The sequence below is a fragment of the Eretmochelys imbricata genome, chromosome 4 (genome assembly GCF_965152235.1).
Source record: "Eretmochelys imbricata isolate rEreImb1 chromosome 4, rEreImb1.hap1, whole genome shotgun sequence".
Classification (NCBI taxonomy): domain Eukaryota; kingdom Metazoa; phylum Chordata; order Testudines; family Cheloniidae; genus Eretmochelys; species Eretmochelys imbricata.
The window spans coordinates 54,988,506-55,009,302 of NC_135575.1; the positions used below are offsets into that span (position 1 = coordinate 54,988,506).

A 20,797-nucleotide genomic window follows, 5' to 3' on the forward strand; every position below is an offset into this window, starting at 1 on the left:
AAACTGGACACAGTACTCCAGATGAGGCCTCACCAATGTGGACGATCACGTCCCTCGATCTGCTCGCTATGCCCCTACTTATACATCCCAAAATGCCATTTGCCTTCTTGGCAACAAGGGCACATTGCTGACTCATATCCAGCTTCTTGTCCACTGTCACCCCTAGGTCCTTTTCCGCAGAACTGCTGCCTAGCCATTCGGTCCCTAGTCTGTAGCTGTGCATTGGGTTCTTCCGTCCGAAGTGCAGGACGCTGCACTTATCCTTGTTGAACCTCATCAGATTTCTTTTGGCCCAATCCTCCAATTTGTCTAGGTCCCTCTGTATCCTATCCCTGCCCTCCAGCCTACCAACCACTCCTCCCAGTTTAGTATCATCCGCAAATTTGCTGAGAGTGCAATCCACACCATCCTCCAGATCATTTATGAAGATATTGAACAAAACTGGCCCCAGAACCGACCCCTGGGGCACTCCACTTGACACCAGCTGCCAACTAGACATGGAGCCATTGATCACTACCCGTTGAGCCCGACAATCTAGCCAACTTTCTACCCACCTTATAGGGCATTCATCTAGCCCATACTTCCTTAACTTGCTGACAAGAATACTGTGGGAGACCGTGTCAAAAGCTTTGCTAAAGTCAAGAAACAATACATCCAATGCTTTCCCTTCATCCACAGAACCAGTAATCTCATCATAGAAGGCGATTAGATTTGTCAGGCATGACCTTCCCTTGGTGAATCCATGCTGACTGTTCCTGATCACTTTCCTCTCATCTAAGTGCTTCAGGATTGATTCTTTGAGGACCTGCTCCATGATTTTTCCTAGGACTGAAGTGAGGCTGACTGGCCTGTAGTTCCCAGGCCTCCTTCTTCCCTTTTTTAAAGATGAAATGATGACGAAATGTTCTCTGAGCTCATGCTGTCCTCCCACACTGACAGAGCACAGACGAATGCGTGGAGGCAAATAATGTCAGAGTGCAGGAAAGCACAAATGACCAGGAGGAGAGGTGGCGGGCTGAAGAGAGTAAGTGGTGGGCTGAAGAGAGGGCTGAATCTGAAAAGTGGCGGCAGCATGATGAGAGGAGGTAGGATTCAATGCTGAGGCTGCTGGAGGATCAAACCAGTATGCTCCAGTATATGGTTGAGCTGCAGCAAAGGCAGCTGGAGCACAGACTGCAACTACAGCCTCTGTGTAACCAACCGCCCTCCTCCCCAAGTTCCATAGCCTCCACACCCAGACACCCAAGAACGCGGGGGGGGGGGGGGGGCCCACCAGCCAACCAGCCACTCCACCACAGAGGATTGCCCAAAAACAGAAGGCTGGCATTCAATAAATTTTAAAGTTGTAAACTTTTAAAGTGCTGTGTGGCATTTTCCTTCCCTCCTCCACCACCCCTCCTGGGCTACCTTGGTAGTCATCCCCCTATTTGTGTGATGAATGAATAAAGAATGCATGAATGTGAAGCAACAATGACTTTATTGCCTCTGCAAGCAATGATCAAAGGGAGGAGGGGAGGGTAGTTAGCTTGCAGGGAAGTAGAGTGAACCAAGGGGCGGGGAGTTTCATCAAGGAGAAACAAAGAGAACTTTCACACCGTAGCCTGGCCAGTCATGAAACTGGTTTTCAAAGCTTCTCTGATGCGTACCGTGCCCTCCTGTGCTCTTCTAACCTCCCTGGTGTCTGGCTGCGCGTAACCAGCAGCCAGGCGATTTGCATCAACCTCCCACCCCGCCATAAACGTCTCCCCCTTACTCTCACAGATATTGTGGAGCGCACAGCAAGCAGTAATAACAGTGGGAATATTGGTTTGGCTGAGGTCTAAGCGAGCCAGCAAACTGCGCCAGCGCACCTTTAAATGTCCAAATGCACATTCTACCACCATTCTGCACTTGCTCAGCCTGTAGTTGAACAGCTCCTGACTACTGTCCAGGCTGCCTGTGTACGGCTTCATGAGCCATGGCATTAAGGGGTAGGCTGGGTCCCCAAGGATACATATAGGCATTTCAACATCCCCAACAGTTATTTTCTGGTCTGGGAATAAAGTCCCTTCCTGCAGCTTTTGAAACAGACCAGAGTTCCTGACGATGCGAGCGTCATGTACCTTTCCCGGCCATCCCACCTTGATGTTGGTGAAACGTCCCTTGTGATCCACCAGAGCTTGCAGCACTATTGAAAAGTACCCCTTGCGGTTTATGTGCTCGCCGGCTTGGTGCTCCAGTGCCAAGATAGGGATATGGGTTCCGTCTATGGCCCCACCACAGTTAGGGAATCCCATTGCAGCAAAGCCATCCACTATGACCTGCACATTTCCCAGGGTCACTACCCTTGATATCAGCAGATCTTTGATTGCGTGGTCTACTTGCATCACAGCAGCCCCAACAGTAGATTTGCCCACTCCAAATTGATTCCCAACTGACTGGTAGCTGTCTGGCGTTGCAAGCTTCCACAGGGCTATTGCCACTCGCTTCTCAACTGTGAGGGCTGCTCTCATCTTGGTATTCATGCGCTTCAGGGCAGGGGAAAGCAAGTCACAAAGTTCCATGAAAGTTCCCCTACGCATGCGAAAGTTTCGCAGCCACTGGGAATTGTCCCAGACCTGCAACACTATGCGGTCCCGCCAGTCTGTGCTTGTTTCCCGAGCCCAGAATTGGCGTTCCACAGCATGAACCTGCCCCATTAGCACCATGATGCATGCATTGGCAGGGCCCATGCTTTCAGAGAAATCTGTGTCCATGTCCTGATCACTCACGCGACCGAGCTGACATTGCCTCCTCGCCCGGTATCGCTCTGCCAGGTTCTGGTGCTGCATATACTGCTGGATAATGCGTGTGGTGTTTAATGTGCTCCTAATTGCCAAAGTGAGCTGAGCGGCCTCCATGCTTGCCTTGGTATGGCATCTGCACAGAAAAAAGGCGCGGAACGATTGTCTGCCGTTGCTCTGACGGAGGAAGGGGCGACTGATGACACGGCTTACAGGGTTGGCTTCAGGGAGGTAAAATCAACCAAGGGGATGGCTTTACATCAAGGAGTATTTCAGGCAGGACTTCCCAGAGGGTTTCCATAAGAAATGGTGCACCTAAGTAATTGTTCTTATTGGAACAAGCAGGTTGGTCTGGCCTCTGATTGATACATGGCTAGATTTACCTCGCTGCACCTTCTCTGTGAGTGACTGCAGTGTGACCTAGAGGAATGAGTCCCCTAGACGGGGAAGGGGGGGAAGCAAATGAGTACAAAACAAATCTGGTCTATTTCTTGTTTTGATCCACTCCATCTATCTTTTACATCTTTGGCTGGCAGAAGACGGTGCAGTAGGACTGCTAGCCATCCTCACCTCTTGCCTGCCTGGCAGAAGATGGTACAGTAGGACTGCTAGCAATCCATATCGCCTGCCTGCTCACCATAAGATGGTTCAATAGGACTGACTGCAGGACTAAAGAGAATGACTTGATCAAGTCACTCCAAATTTAGTCCCTGTGCCCATGTCTGTCCAGGCGCTCCCAGTCGACGTGGCCAGGAGCACCTTGGACATGACGATGACAGCTACCAGTCCTATTGCACCGTCTGCTGCCACAAGGCAATGGGTTGCTGCTACTGTGTAGCAATGCAGTACCGCGTCTGCTAGCACCCAGGAGACATACGGTGACTGTTACCTGAGTGGGCTCCATGCTTGCCGTGGTATGGCGTCTGCACAGGTAACTCAGGAAAAAAGGCGCGAAATGATTGTCTGCCCTTGCTTTCATGGAGGGAGGGAGGGAACGGGGGCTTGACGGTATGTACCCAGAACCACCTGCGGCAATGTTTTAGCCCCATCAGGCATTGGGATCTCAACCAATGGGCAGCGGAGACTGCGGGAACTGTGGGATAGCTACCCACAGTGCAACACTCCAGAAGTCGAGTCTAGCCTCGGTACTGTGGAAGCGCTCTGGCGAGTTAATTCACTTAATGCACTTAGAGCATTTTCTGTGGGGACACACACACTCGAATATATAAAACCGATTTCTAAAAAACCGACTTCTATAAATTCAACCTAATTTGGTAGTGTAGACATACCCTAAGACAAGTTAGATGCACTCAAGTCAGCAGGGCCTGATGAAATTCACCCTAGGGTACTTAAGGAACTAGCTGAAGCAATCACTGAACCATTAGCAGTTATCTCTGAGAACTCTTGGAGAACAGGTAAAGTCCCAGAGGACTGGAAAAGGGCAAACATAGAACCTATCTTTAAAAAGAGGAACAGAGCACCTGGGGAATTACAGCCCTGTCTGCTTAATTTTGATGCCTAGGAACATGCTGGAACAAATTAAACAATTTGTAAGCACCTAAAGGTCAAGAACAAATCATGCCAAATCAACCTAATTTCCTTCTTTAACAGTGTTACTTCCCTACTGGATAGGAGGAAAGTAACAGCAGATGCAATACATCTTGACAGTCCCTCATGACAGCCTCATAACCAAACCAGGAAAACTTGCTGTAAACAAAATTACTATAAAGTGGGTGCAAAAAGGGACGTATTCCAGGCTGTATTAACAGGAATGTCACCTGTAAGACAAAGGAGGTAACTGTTCCCCTCTACTTAGCACTGATGAGGCTTCAGCTGGAGCAGTATGTCCAGTTTTGGGCATCACACTTTGAGAAAGATGTGGACAAACTGGAGGGACGGGGGGAGAGAGAGAGAGAGAGAGAGAGAGAGACAGACACCTCCACACCCCTAGAAAAGCATTGAAAAAAGAAAATATGTCCAAACATGACCTATGAAGGAAGGTTTTTAAAAAATGGGTATATTTAGTCTTAAGGAAAGTAGACTGAGCAGGGACCAGATAGCAATCCTCAAATGTGTTAAAAGGCTATTGCGAAGAGGATGCTGATCAATTGTTCTCCATGTCCATGGAGGGCGGGATAAGCGGATTCCTTCCTGATCTGAGGCAAAGGAGATTTTAGTTAAATAGTAGGAAAATTTTCTAACTATAATGCTAGTTAACTTGTTCTAGTGCCTATCTAAGGAAGCTGTGGAATCCCTATTATTAAAGGTTTTTGTTCCCCATTATGATGCTTCCCGTGGGTACCCAAGATTGCAAGGCACTTTGCTACCACCTGCCCTGAGCATGAAGAAGTCTAACCTGTGCTTGCTGAGGGCCAGCATCCCAAACCCATCAGCCACAGGCAATACAAGAACTCCCCTCCAGAGCTACACAAGCCCCACTTGCTCTCTTCAGATTAGTGATAAGCACAGTCCAACCTCCAAGCATCCCCCCCCCCACTGCTTCCATAGTAGCAGCTTACCAGTTTCCCTTCAGATGACCACTCTGTTATGTGTATAGGGAAAACAAGTTTAACTAAGTAGAGATTTCAGACAGCAAGCAGAAATACTGGAAACAAAATAAAATCATAACATACATTCTAGAACCTAGATTTAACTAGTTATTGTTTCACAGTATTGCTCAATGTTTTTAAGGCAGGTACACTGTGATCCTTTTTTCATGAAATACACACACACACACACACACACACACACACACACACAGACAGCTCGTCTCCTCCCTTTGCACCACAATTTACACCCCAAAACCCATTGTCTTTACTTGTAGACTGGATGCCCACTGCTGTATTATCCCCCCACAGATCTCCTCTTATGTGAATTCACATTCTATCCATTAGCACTAGGCTCTGTAAGACAAATGTATAGTGTCTCAACATAAAATGACCAGCCAGAGAGTTTACAGCCCCTTGCCTGCCTCTGATGACCTGTTTTAAATTACACACCTTATGGACACAGTTTTAATTATAGATAGATTACTCCTTAAATATTATCCAAACAGATAAGCTATTACCAACAGGAGAGCGGGTTTGTTTGGGGTGAGGGTGGGGGGAGAAAACACCCATTTTTTCATGATTTGTGTGTATAAAAACAAATATCTTCTGTATTTTCCACAGTATGCATCGGATGAAGTAAGCTGTAGCTCACGAAAGCTTATGCTCAAATAAATTGGTTAGTCTCTAATGTGCCATAAGTACTCCTTTTCTTTTAGCTCTTGTTAGAGACCTTGCTTGCCAAACTATTATATACATCTCTGTAAACCCTTATGCCAGGGGATCTCTGTCAACCCTTACGTATCCCTTATACCACTGCCAGGTGGCATCAAGGGGGTCCCTTGATCACACCGACGTAGGCACTTATAGACTATGATCAAGTAATCTTTTATCCTCTTCTTTCTCACACTACATAGACTGAGCTCCTTGAGTCTATCACAAAGACATTTTCAAATCCTTTAATCATTCTCATGCATCTTCTCTGAACTCCTTCCAATTTATCAACATCCTTCTTGAGTTGCAGACACCAGAACAGGACACAGTATTGTAGCAGCAGTCACACCAGTGTCAAATATTCTACCCCTACTTGATGCTCTCATTTAGGCATCTAAAAATCACATTACTCTTTTCACCACAACACAAGTTCAGCTGATAGTGAGTTTGAAAAGGACTTTTGAATGGTGGACTGCTTCCCATAATAGAAGACCCCATCTCATCCTACAAGTATGGCATATATTCTTTGTTCCTTGAGAAAAGACTAATATTTGGCCATATTAAAATGCACATTGTTAGCTTGTGCCCAGCTTACCAAATGATCCAGATCACTGTAACAGTAGCTGTCCTCTTTGCTATTTACCATTGCTCAAGCCTTAGGTCATCTCCAAACTTTATCAGTGATTTTATATTCTCATTGACAAAAGTGTTAAATAGCATAGGGCCAAGAACCAGTCCTTGTGGGACCCCACTGGAAACACCTTCTTCAATGACACCTCCCCATTTACAACTACCTATTGAGACCTATCTCATGGGTGACCGTTGTAACTTTAAACTTCAGTCACCTAAAGGATCAGTCCTCTGTTTCTTTATAGCTATGGAACAGGAGTAGGGCAGCACGACTGTTTTCTGCACAACCTCATAACACCACCTTTTTAGTTTTCCAGTGGAGTTCTCACCACATTTGTCTTCCTCACAGTAATTTATTCTACCAGTTGACGTACATTAGTTATGGAGTTAACAGAGCTTCCATCTTTGATTCTTCTTTGAAAAGGTAGTATTTAGCCCAGGTCCTTACTTTGTCCACAGCCAAGAAACCACTTATACAAGTCTATTTCTCTCCCTTATTTTTGCCTTAAATCTAGACATCTTTAAGAACACAGTTTAATACTTTGGTCCAGTGATACTACACTTTAACGACACCTGAAGATTGGAGAAAGTCAGATCTTATTCCTTCTTCATGTGAATCTTTTTAAAACAAGCATTTTTTAAAAAAAGTCTCAGTAGATCGAACCAAATATGCCAAGTCAGAAAAACTCCCAATAAAATCCTCAAAGCCTTAGGTTGCATACCATACAGCTTTGTTCAATTATATTTGCAATTCCTTCAAACGCTACAAGAGCAACATTCCTTCCTCAGCTGAGAAGTCTTTGGTTCTTTCCGTTTCATTTGATATAAACTAATCAAGCAAATAAAATTAAGGTTATAAAAATAAAGTTCTCAGATTTTAAACTTGTGTTTGATATTTCTTCCCTTCCCAGGAATGTATTTTTCTTGCCAATTCCAATAAGTAGAATCCAGATCAGCACATGCCCATGTATGAGAGACAGAAGATTTCTTACTTGCAATTTCTATTTCTCACAATGGAGGATATCCACTGGTCTGCACAGACTCTCCACATATATAATATAGAATTAACACTTCCATAATCTACAAAGGTATTATGTTTTGTGCAGTTTCAGTTTTGGAAGTCATCTCCTGTGAAGAGACTGTAGTACTACAGGAGAAAGGAAAAATTCTACAGCCTAAACTGCCTCCACTAAGGTGGCATGAGCAGGAATAAACCGTGAGTATCATCCAGACCCTCTTTATTACAAGAAATAAAAGTTATAGGTAAGGAAATTAATTTCTCTCCTCTTTTAAAAAACCTTACTCTTTAAATTGTCTTGAGAGATTGTTGTGAGGCACCTCCTCAGACTATTCCAATCCAGATCCACGAAGATCCCCTTTTTCTGTCGAAGGTAAAGAGACCATGAGAAAAAAGTGATGTTATTTTTCCAACTCTTCTTAGATCTTCTGCCCACTCTTCTCTTTTTGGGAGTGGAGATTTAGGAGATGGGAGAAGAAAAAGTGAGAGGAATTTCAAAAACCATCCTCATAACTCTACTTAAGATAGAGACGGCTCTGTGTGGTAATCGCTCCTGTCATCATATAATCATTGGATGACCCAACCAATAAGTAAGAGTATACTAATATAAGGAAGAGGTCTCCAATAGTATCCAGGGATTATGATACCCAAATCAGACCAGTTTCTTTGCCTTTATAATACAAACTCATTTAACCACTTTACAAAAAGTACAAAAAGTTTGTTCTGTAAAGCCTCCAAGACATTACAGCGCTTGCCTTTTGCATTCCCAGTGTCACCAACCCCTGTATGCTAGTCATTAACAGGGATTCTGCTGAGAAGAGATTAATAGTAATCTCCTAAATCCACCTTTTACCTCAAGTCCCCAACTGTCATCTGTGGGAGGTATGGGGAGAAGAAGAGTTCCATTCATGGCTTCTCACAATTGTTTGAGATGTGACTGTTCTTTTTTAAGATGTCTTTTGGAGTTTTGGGGGAGGTGTTTCTGAAGCTGTATACAATATATTTAGATTGCAGTAGCACCCACAAGATGTATTAAACCAAAACACTGAGGAAAACAGTTTCTGTACCACAAAGAACATACATTTATAAATCTGTGGAGCAGTCTCGGATTTTCTAGATTTAACCTGCATTTCTATATTCCTGTCAACCACAGTGCAGTGACAAGTCTGATGTTAGAAGAACTTGAAATTATGATTTTCTTTGTAATTTCTATAGGTAAGTGCTATCCATCTGCCCTAAAGATTAAATCTTGTAGAGAAAAGTGATACAGGCAAGGCCTAAAAGGGCCAGAAGACCAGGGGGAAAGCTTCTAAGGGAGCAGTGGCAGAACTTTCATTCAAGACAATGTTTTGGTTGACAGTTTTGTTCCAGCTGACTCCAGAGTGGGAATGACACAATCCTATCACTGAGAATGGTGGGAAATATTTTAGCCTTATACAGTGTTCCAGTATGCTTTAAAAGAATTAGTTGTCACTGTAAACATAAAAAGATTTCCTCTAAACAAATGAAAGGAGATATCCCCAATGCTAATCATACAGAAGACTCTCCTTTCCACATGCAAGCAGCTTAATGAATTGTTGCACATGCTACCTTTCTCTCCTGCAATTTGTTACTACACTTATAGTCTCTTTTCCTAAGGTTATTATGCAGAAAGCAATACAATGTTTGGCACCTCACAGAAGAAGAAATATAATATCTACTGCAAAGAGTTTACAAGCTAGTGTCTGACATTAGCCAAAGAGAAAACCAAGACAGCCAGGGAGAAGCATAGGGAAAAGAGGAAGAACAGAGGCATCATCCATATGATTATGCAATTATTCAGCAAGACTAGTGCAGAATACAAGGAAGATAAACCACTCAGCCAAATACAAAAATGTGACTTATTTAGCTAGTCTCTTGCAGGCATTGCAGAAGAACTGGATCCAGCTCAAGAAGAGCATTCCAGATCTAAGGGAGGGACGTAGAAGCAACTGAAGGCATGTCTACATTACAAAATTAGGTCGATTTTATAGAAGTCAATCTTTAGTAAGCGATTTTATACAGTCGATCATGCGTATCCCCACTAAGCGCATTAGGTCGATGGAGTGTGTCCTCAATACCGTGGCTAGCATAGGCTCACGGAGTGGTGCACTGTGGGTAGCTATCCCACAGTCCCCATTACTCATTGGAATTCTGGGTTAAGATCCCAATGTCTGATGGGGCAAAAACATTGTCACGGGTGGTTTGGGGGTACGTCATCAGTCTCCCCTCCCTCCATAAAAGCAATAGCAAACAATCATTTCACGTCTTTTTTCCTGGGTTATCTGTGCAGATGCCATAGCATGGAGCTCACTCAGCTGCACACTGATTGCGAGCATTGTAAACACCTCTTACATTATTCTGCAGTATGTGCAGAGCCTGGCTAGGAGTCGCCAGCACAAGGAAGATTGTGAGGAAATGGACACAGATGTTCCTGAAAGCATGGGATGTGGCAATTGGGATATCATGGTGGCATTAGAGCATGTTGATACAATGGAACGCTGATTCTGGGCCCGACAAACAAGCACAGACTGGTGGGACCCACATAGTGTTGCGGGTATAGAGTGATTCCTAGTGGCTGTGAAACTTTTGCATGCATAAGGCCACTTTCACGGAATTTTGTGAGTTGCCTTTCCTCACCCCAAAGCACAGAAATACCAAGATGAGAGCTGCCCTGACAGTTGAGAAGCAAGTGTCGATAGCCCTGTGGAAGCTTGCAATGCATGACTGCTACCAGTCAGCCGGGAATCAATTCGGAGTGGGCAAATCTACCTTGGGGGCTGCTGCAATCCAAGTAGCCAGGGCAATCAATATCCTTCTGCTAAGAAGGTAGTAACTGGGAAATGTGCAGGTCATAGTGGATGGCTTTGCTGCAATGCGGTTCCCAACTGTGGTGGGGCAATAGAACATATATCCCTATCTTGGCCCTAGAGCACCTTGTCAACCAGTACATAAACCGTAACGGGTATTTCTCAAGGGTGCTGCAAGCACTGGTGGATCACAAGGTTCCATTTCACAAACATCAATGTTGGATGGTTGGGAAAGGTGCATGACGCTCTCATCTTTCGGAGCTCCAGGCTGTTCTGAAAGCAGCAAGGGACTTTCTTCCCAGACCAGAAAATTATTGTTGGGGATGGTGAAATGCCAATAGTTATCCTTAGGGACCCAGCCTATCCCTTGCTCCCACAGCTCATGAAGCCATACATAGGCAGCCTGGACAGCAATAAGAAGTTCAACTATAGGCTGAGCAAGTGCAGAATGGTGATAGAACGTGCCTTGGGATGTTTATAGGGGCACTGGCGCTGTCTGCGGACGTTAGACCTCAGTGAATGCAATATTTGCATTGTTATTGCTATTTGTTCCATAATATCTGTGAGAGTAAGGGGGAAGATGTTGGGGGGGGGGGGCGGATTGAGGCAAATCGGCTAGTGGCCAATTTTGAACAGCCAGGGCAGGGCAATTAGAAGAGCACGCCGAGGCATGCTGTGCATCAGAGAGGCTTTGAAAAACAGTTTCATGACTGACTAGGTTATAGTGCGGCAGTTGTGTCCTTAATGTAAACCCACCCACTTCAGTGAATGTACTTTGCTGTAATCCAATCCCCCTCCCTTTGGCCACAGCTGGCATAGGAAATAAAGTCCCTATTGTTCTGAATCCATCCATTCTTTATTAAAACAAACTTTGGGATCACTGACAAAACTGAGTAGTAAAAAGGTAGCCTGGATGTACAAAGGGTTTGATAATGGGATGGGGGAGGAGGGAAGGACAAGGCCACATTGTAGCCACACTACAAATTGAATGACGGCCTTCTGTTGCTTGTGCCATCCCCTGGAGTTGAGTGGCAGGGTTCCCGGAGACTTCCCCCCGCCCCACATTCTTAGGCGTCCAGCTGAGGAGGATATGGAACTTGGTGAGGAGGGCAGGCGGTTACACACTAGATGCAGCAGGTGTCCGCACTCTAGTTGCCTTTCCTACAGATCCACCAGACGCCTCATCATGTCCATGTGCTCCCCCATTAGCCTCAGCATCTCCTCCTGCATGTTCCAATCATGCTCACTGAATGCTTTCCTGGCCTCTGCCACTGAATGCCTCCAGCATTCAGCTGTGCCCTATCAGTGTGGGAGGACTGCATGAGCTCAGAAAACATGTCATCGCGAATGAGTTTTTTTCACCTTCTAATCTGCGATAAATTCAGGGATGGAGTTGATGCAGGGAGCATAGAAACAGTTGCAGCTCCAGGGGGGCGGGGGGGGAGAAACAGAGTAGATTTTAAGATATACATGTATGAGACCAAAAGGGAGATTCTTTCACAGTGAATCAAGCAATTCACAGCAGACAGCATATGTGTTTTAGGTACAAGGTTGCATTTTGCCTTTTATATTGAGCGCCTGCTGGTATGGTGACACATCACACATGGCTGGGCAACAGAATTCGGTTTCCAGGCAGCCAGGGTAAGCCAAAGGGTACGTGGGGTTGGCTTCTTCCGCGTTCATAACATGTGGGAATGGTTTCAAAGTGCAGCACCTTCCTTTCCCATAGCAACCAATGCTGGTTGGGTTTGCTGTTTAAAAGGAGGGGCTGCAGTTTTGGGGTGGATGTGCAAAACACACACACTTCTCCAGGATGATCCCTTTTAGCCAAGCACAAACAGCCCAGCACGAACAGGGATGAGTAATGTGTCAGGGGAACTTTTGTAAGGGACCAGTAATCCCCTCTGTTTGGTGATCCCTATTTCAACCAGGTGACCGTGAATGATATCACTCTCGAGGCTGACACAGAAAGATAAAGACCGAATGTTGCATGAATGTGACCAAAACCCAGGACCATTTGCTGCCATGCTTTGTGCTGCAATGATTCCAGACCATCTGCTACTTGCTTGGCATAGTAAAGTGTCCTACCTTGGAGGACGAAATAAGGCAGCCTTCCCCAGAAACCTTCTGGAAAGGCTTTTAGAGTACCTCCAGGAGAGCTTCATGGAGATGTCCCTGGAGGATTCCTGCTCCATCCCCAGATACGTTAACAAATTTTTCTCGTAGCTGTACTGGCCGTGAATACCTCCCAGTTGTTCAGGTCAAACAAAACATTAAAAAACAATTTAACCCCTGTAGTGTCCTTACAAAATGTGCACTTACCAGAGGTGCCTCCTCTGCCTTCAGGGTCCAGGAACAACATGCCCTGGGAGGATATTGGCTCCAGGGTGAGGAAAAGGTCCTGGCTGCTGGGGAGAACAGATTCTCCTCTTCCACAAAATCCTCACCCGTGTTGCATGAGGCTGCTGCCTTACAGGTGTCCATGGAGAGTGGTGGGGTACTGGTAGGTTCTCCGCTAGAATGGCATGCAGCTGATCACAGAAGCGGCACGTATGGATTCTGACCCGGAGTGACCGTTTACCTCCTTTGTCTTTTGGTAGGCTTCCCTGAGCTCCTTAGTTTTCATGCGGCACTGCTGTGTCTCCCTGGTGTATTCTCTGTCCAACATGCCCTGTGTGATTTTGGCATATATATCAGCATTTCTTCTGCTGGATCAGAGTTCTGCCTGCACAGATTCTTCTCCCCATACAGCAATCAGATCCAGTGTCTCCTGTTCGCTCCATGCTGGAGCTCGTTTGCAATTCTGAGACTGCACAGTCACCTGTTCTGCTGAGCTCACCATGCTGACCAAACGGAAATGAAATTCAAAAGTTCCCAGTGCTTTTTCTGTGTACCTGGCTAGTGCATTGGAGTCAAAAGTGCTGTCCAGAGCGGTCACATTGGAGCACCCTGGGATAGCTCCTGGAGGCCAATACCATTGAATTGCATCTGCACTACCCCAAATTCGACTCATGAAGGTCAATTTTAGCACTACTCCCCTTGTCGGGGAGGAGTAGAGCAGTCGATTTTAAGAGCCCTTTAGGTTGGTTGTGTAGATGCATTCATTATTAAAAAAAAAAAAAAAAAAAAAATCGACCTAACACGGCTAAATTCCACCTAATCTCATAGCGTAGACCAGGCCTGAGTGGTGACACAGTGGTGGAATACAAAGAAACATGGCAACAGAGTTAGTATCTTTGATGGAATGAAGTGAATAGGGGTGATGTAATAAGAAAGAGGCAAAGTTATGCAGGGCCTTGAAGATTAGTGCAAGTAGTTCAAACTTACTGTGAGGGATAAGGAAAGACAGTGGAGATACTCAGAGAAGGGATATTCATTGAATAAAGTTTGAGGGGAAAATATACTTTGTTTCCTACAACAAGCAAGCTCCAATTCTGGACTTCCCAATGATATCAAGCTGAAAATACAGTTGCAAAGACAGACATTAAAATAAAACTAAAATAGCTTTAGCTATCAGGTCACCCCAAATTACAGATGTTCATTAGATACCCATAAAAGAATGTTATACTGCTTGCCAGTTGCCAAGAAAACACTTGAAGTTCTTTTGAGGGGAAAAAGAAAGTTAGTACAGGTGGCAGCTTTGCTTGCAAAGGAAAAAATGATAGGTTCATTCAAGTAAGCACCAAGAAAGAGAGGTTAGCTTTAAGGCTTAGCTGTCCCTTTCAAAGACTAAGCAAATCATGCTGTGGATTTGACCAAAAAGAAGCTACCTGGGGTGAAATCCTGGTCCCATCGACTTACACACTAAGGATGAAATCCTGGCCTCATTGATTACTTTGATACTGACCTGCTGTGTGGCATTGGGCAAGTCACTTTACCTTTCTATGCCCAGTTCCCCTCTCATCTGCTCTGTCTTGTCTATGTAAAGAATAAGCAGTTTGCAGCAAAGACTGTATCTTACTGTGTAATTTGTACTGTGCCAAGTGCCCTCTGGCTCCAGTCTTGGCTGGGGCCTCTAGGCACTATTGGAATACAAATTACACAAGACAGATCAGGAAGGTTTTGGAGCAGATTTAAGACAAAAACCCAAGTTAGTTATTTATTCAGGAACACCAATACAACATTGTGTTGAACATGCCAGTATATTACAAGTTATTACAGCAGCACTAGAAGCCCCAGTCAGAATCCAGATCCCCTTCTGCTAAGCACTGTACAGACACATACAAAGATGATCCCCGCCCCATAAACATTTTTAATCTACACTGTAGCAATTTCCACTATCATTTCAACCCTGGGACAGTTATCGTTTTCTATATTTCTTAACTCTACTAGCAGATTAGATTTCTTTGGGGATCTATTTTCCCCTACCTAGTGGGGACCACTTTAAAAAAGACTACCAATATACAAAAGAATGTACATAGTACCTATTTCTTTCTGATCACCTTTAAAGCCTGCTACTCAATGCAAGAGAGAATCAGAGAGAGGACTCTTTGTCCTGAATACATTTAGATGTACAGGGGTAACAACAACAAAAAATGCAGTTTAAACCCTCTGCTGAAAGATCCAATTAACTGAAATGTAGGGCCAGTCAGGGATTAGAGACCCAACACATTTGTAATCGTTAACATTTGTGATGAAGCATTAAGAGTGGGTTTACCCACAGTTAACTTTAGACAGGACAAAATGCATGAGGTGGTCTTTTTCCAAACATTCAAACAAAGCAGAGAACACAGTGAAGAGATGGTTATTTGGAAAGTTCCAAAATCATGGTCAGTGAATTTATTGCACATTAAAAGGAACCTGAGTAGGCTGAAGTCTTATTTAAACCACAGCACAGGGAGCAGATATTTCCCCATACTATCTAACCTGCACAATTGAACCCTGACCCAGAGAAGCTTACTTCTAAGGTTAAGAGTATTTTGTTCTCCATGTCTATTCAGTCCTTGGCCTCTGATTGAGGATGCCAACGTTGTTGTGGTTAGGTAACATGATCAAGGACCATCACATTATTTCTCCCAACAGCTATCAAATGCCCTCTTTTTTTTCCCCCCGATCTCTGTGCAACCTTAATGCATGTGCACAAAGGGGATGGATTATGATACAGTCTTTATTTACACAATCACGTTCTAGTTTTTCCACAGAACCCCTGCCTCATTCAGTACACAGAGAACGATTCAGGATTACACAGTCAATGAGGCTGCTGTCAGTAAACCTCCCCCCTCCTCACCCAATCCACCCACCTCATCTGTTGAGGAAGTTGGAAGGTTCGTAGCAAGTGAGGTAGGGGACTGCATGAAGAGAAAGTATGATCTCATGACTGAAGCAGTTGAATACCATCACTGAGAAGTGGATTCTATCCCTGCCTCTACTAAAGAGCTGTTATATGATGAAGGGCAAATTATCTAAACTTGTCACACAATTAGGAGAGGGAAGCAGAGAAGCAGCAGCATTAAGCAACACACTTGTGGGCCCTGGAAGCTGAGAGGCAGAAAGAGAAGAAGAAAGCAGCTGCACACCAATGAGTCATTCAGCTGGAAGAGAAGAAAACCCTAGAGAGAGGCTATAACACCTAACCACCATGGAGAAACATGGACAGATCCCACAGCTCGCATTACTTTCTCATTAAGATACACTCAGCTGAGATAAGCGGTGTTCTGCATACAAAAAGATTGCAATGAAGAATACTTTGCCATTTTTGAAAGATTCTGTGAGGTGCATAACAGCAGCCATATTGGGCCAGACTAATGGTCTATCTAGCCCAATATCTTGTCTTCCGGTGCCAAATGCTTCAGAGGGAATGAACAGAAAAGGGCAACTAAGTGATCCATCCTCTGCTGTCCAGTCCCAGCTTTTGGCTGTCAGAAGTTTAGGGATAGCCAGAGCATGAGGCTGCATCCCTGTCCATCTTGGCTAATAGCCATTGATGGACCTGTACATCCATAAAGTTCCAGAGAACAAGACAGACCCATTTTTGATTCTCGGGGAAAGCTTTAAATGTATTTAACAAAGCAAATTGAACAAGCATTGAAATATGGTGAATTTAAAAAGGTTGTATTGCAAAGGTTACAGATTACTCCTGAGGTGCATAGAACAAGATTTAGAAGACTTAAAATGAATGAAAAAAAGTCAGAATATTATATATAAACTGTGTGATTTGATGAAAACTGGGTCAAAGAGAAGAGGAGGGGAGGGGGGCAAGCGTGGGTGGCATTCCTGGGAAGAGAAAGGACCAATGGGAGCCCTGGCAGTCTCCTCCCCAGACTATATCCTCCCTTGGGAATCTCACTGGCAGACCCCATGTACAGAACAGTTCAAGAAGGCGTTTCACATGTGATTTGACTGAACGCCCAAGAAATAATTGCCCTAAACTGAAATAAGATAAGTCCATACCCCATCCAGCCTAACTTTGCGCGCCTGTCCTTAAAACAGGATCCGAAGAGGTAACTGCAGGTCCTCTGATTAGTTTTGTGAGGTCCGACACATTGAAGGTTAACGTGGTTACTTTGGCAACTTTAGCAAAGAAAGCATTTGGTAGAGACACTGGTGCACATATTTCTCTGGTCAGGGAAAGCACGGTTAAATAGACAGACATGCTCGCTGGGGAGAATAAACAAGTCCTAGCATTGGGGTGATAAAAACTCCCTTTATCCTTAGAGAAAATACAAGCAGAGAGGGATGATCCAGAGGGAACTCAGAAAGTTGGCATGCTGGGTAGTATTCCAACAGCAGTTCTTGTGGGACATTATATTTTGTCTACATCTAAAGTGGTTAATATAGTAACTCACAGCAAGAAGTAATATTGTTCTGTGATCTTAGGAGATAATTGTGCAGAAAAAGCAGCAGCAAAGGGTGGAGGAGATGGCCCCAGCTCAGCAGGAGAAAGCAATGTGCTTTCAGGTGTGGGAGGGGCCGAAGCCAGCTCCAGTGTAGCAGAGGAGAGCAACACACCTACAGAGTTAGAGGATGAGGAAGAGGTAACCCCTATAACTGAAGCAGCTTTGCCAGTTATCAGCTGCTAGGGTTTTGCAGATCAATAGACCCTGCACTAAAAAGCATCCATGGGTACATCCTTAAGGGGCAGGGAGGGAAAACAGGGAAAGGTGTGTTTTTTTTTTGGCGTTTGTAAGAGAAAGGATGATTATACAGGGAAGTTCCCACAAGCAAAAGTTAAAAGCCATGGGAAACCTTACAAGCAATTGATTGTGCTAACACAATTGTCCTTTTGCCAGTCACTTGGGGGCACAGGATAAAAATTTTTACTGGTCAGGGATACAGAATTAGAGATATTGCAGATTTAGTGACTTATGTCAGATGAGAAAGAGACCTGCAGGACCCCCAGAAGTTCCTGTACGTCCCTTGCCTGTGATACAAGAGGCATTTTTAGGGTAGCAATGGATATTTGGGGCCCTATGTCACATCCTACATCTGAGGAGACAAAGGAACCAAACACTTCATGCTCCATGCATAGGGTCCTGGTCAAAGGGTCTGGGTCAGCCATGCTGGAGAAAGAACAATTGGTGAGAAAGCTACTTTGAGCTAAGTCTATAGCTTGTTTAGTTAGGTCTCGGGCATCAAAAAGCATATTTTTGTTTGTAACCCATTCTATCTTCAATCTGTTTTACTTAGTATCACTTAACCTTTGTTTTAATTTTTACTATAATACAACTCTGTGCTGTGTTTGAATTGAAGTGATCGTTAGCTCCAGTTAAAGTGATAACCTGTGCTTGTGTCTTTTACAGGAGCAATGGACCTTAGTTCCCCGAGTATTCCAGGAGAGGGGTGGACTCTTCATGGCAGACAGTTTTGAGGAAATTCAGGAGTTGGGTTATCCTCCAAGTAGTAACTACGGCTGGTGAAGGCCAGGGTGGGGCTGTTGTGTTGTAGGCAGGCTGCTGGGGTCAGAGCACTGGATCAGGGCTCCACAGCATACAGACATTCAGGGAACCACATGCTTGTCTGTGAGCTGGTGGCATCTGAGCTCTGAGCCACAAGCAGCAAAGTATTTAAGACACCCAGGATTACAGGACAGAAAGTGACAACCCCTTACTAGGCTGGGTTGAACCCCAAAATATTACAGTGCACCAAGGAAGCCCTCCTGTAATAAGAACAGATTTAGTGCAGCTAACATGTAAGATTTTAACAATATATTCAAGATGGATACCTATGTTTAAAGGTACCCACAAATGAAGGCAAGCATATGTTCAGAATCAAGAAGCTATATCCAGCTCAGGTAACACACCCCACAAATCCAGGGCCTACATTTTGACAAAGACCCATCACACGGTCCTTAAGGAGGGTGCATTCCAGGGCAGTGCAACCCTCCTCCTCAGCCCCCTCCTGGCCCCAGGGATCTGACTGCAGCACAACTTGGCAGCACATGCACAAGAGCAGCTAAAACCAGAGTCCCAGAGTTTGATTGAGCCTAACCAACAGAAACCAGCCAGTTAGGTGCAATTAGCCACAACTTCCCCAGTCAGGCAGATAAATAGGGGACCTGCTTATTTTTATACTCGCCCTAGCTATACAACTCCTGCTGTCAGTCCCCCGCCCCCATACGGAGCTAATTGCTGTTGTTCTCTCTGGCTGGTCCCACTAGGTCCCAGAGCAGCTCTAGGGAGAGGCGGGCAGGTGCTGCCGGGAAGGGCAGGGAGCTCTCTGCCCCATCCTTGGGGGCGGGGGGCAGTTTGAACGAAGTCAGATGTCAGCTTGGACGCTGGAGCCACTACACTGAAGGGAGGAGGCATAAGACTGAACGCGCTCCCAGGGAACCCCGTGAAGCGCGCGTCCAGCAGGGAACGCGCAGCGCCTACAGCTGGCGCTTGGAAGCCTCATGCCACTGACATTCTAACGGTAAAATAACGGCCTCACCCGCATGCCGAGGGGTCACCGGCGGGGTGGGGTGGGGGGGAGGGGAGGGTCGGCACGGCAGGAGAACGGCCTCCACTCCCGACTTCCTCCGCGCAGCCCCTGCCTGAGGGCCGCCGCGTTCCTGAGCGCCTGCGGAGCCCGGGCCTCCCACTAACGGTTGACCAAGGGAGCAGCTGCCCCAGCGCCGTCACCCGCCTGCGGAGCGCGAAGCGAGACCCGGGCAGAGCTCCACTCTGGTGCCGCGCGGTGAAGCTCATAACCCCAAGCCACTACACAGCGAGCGGGACCGGAGGTAGCCCGCCCAGCGTGGCTCAGAGACGTTTAGCCGCACCCGGGAAGACAGTTACCGGCAAGATAGAAGGTCCCGTCCGCCTCGCTCTCCGGTAAAGCCGGGTGGCGTTTCCCAGCGCATCACGTATATTGAACTGCGCATGCACTGTTGCGCTCTTGGGGATGCTAGCGCTGAAGAGCAGGTGCTGCCGGGCAGCCGGAGCCAATCCGCGCACGCTCTGAACAGATCAAGCGAATCACAACTCGGAACCATCCCGGCGCAACTCACTGGCTGCGGACTCCCCGCCCGAGCCAATCACGGCTCAGTCCGCGGCGGTCAGAGCCCAGCACGTGCCGGCTAAGCCAATCACAATCAGTCCCCAAGGGACTACTCGCGGCGCCGCGCATCAGTTACCGCTCAGTCTACTCCGCTAGATTCAGTGGCCAGTCGCTGCGCGGGAGCTGGGAAACAGTTACCAGTTTGCTGCCGCCCCGCTTCCTGGCCAGGGCAAGGAACTGGGTCTGCGAGCTCAGTCCCCGGGCTTGGCGCGCTTCACCCAGCACAAAGCGTCAGCACCTGCCATGGCTCCCGCGTTAAGGCTGTTCCAATAGCAGGGATTCAACCTCCTGTGCATGGAAAGTACAACCTGTCCTCCCTCCACTTACAGCGCGTGCACTGGAGAGTGGGTTTCTGAAAGGGGACTAGAAAACCCATTCGCCTCTGAGCTACAAAAGAATTACAGGCTGCTGGTTCTTTGAGATCTTTAGCATCTGGCAGTCTTTACAGTCTTACGTTTGGAAGATCAATCCGAACAAACACAGACTCGTCTAACTTTCCATAGAGTTAAAATCAACCGAAATCTTACGGGCAATATTTGAAAGAAGAGGTTGTAATTAAACTAATATTAATGATTGTTGTATCTGATTGATATGATTAGATTACAAATAGGCTAAGGCAGTTTAGTGGGGACATTATGACATCAGAAATAAAGCAACCACCACCATTCTCTACAGCTAATTTTTGTGCAACAACTTTATTGGCTATAATGAGATAAGATCGGTGACATATCTTTTCCTGGACCATATCGGTTGGTGAAAAAGACAAACTTTTGATTTAAACAGAGCTCTTCTGGTCTGGGAAAGGTATTCAGTGTCAAAGCT

The 20,797-nt window shown here is 45.8% G+C and overlaps 1 protein-coding gene across 2 annotated transcripts in view; it reads right to left on the reverse strand.

Annotated features, from left to right (window-relative positions):
* Window positions 1–19,786, reverse strand: part of CLGN (calmegin) — an 84,644-nt gene extending 64,858 nt beyond the window's left edge. For both annotated transcript variants that reach the window (XM_077815268.1, XM_077815267.1), the window contains exon 1: window positions 19,714–19,786. The gene's annotated coding sequence lies outside the window, so the exon portion shown is untranslated. The remainder of the gene's footprint in view (window positions 1–19,713) is intronic.
* Between the last annotated feature and the right edge of the window lie 1,011 nt (window positions 19,787–20,797).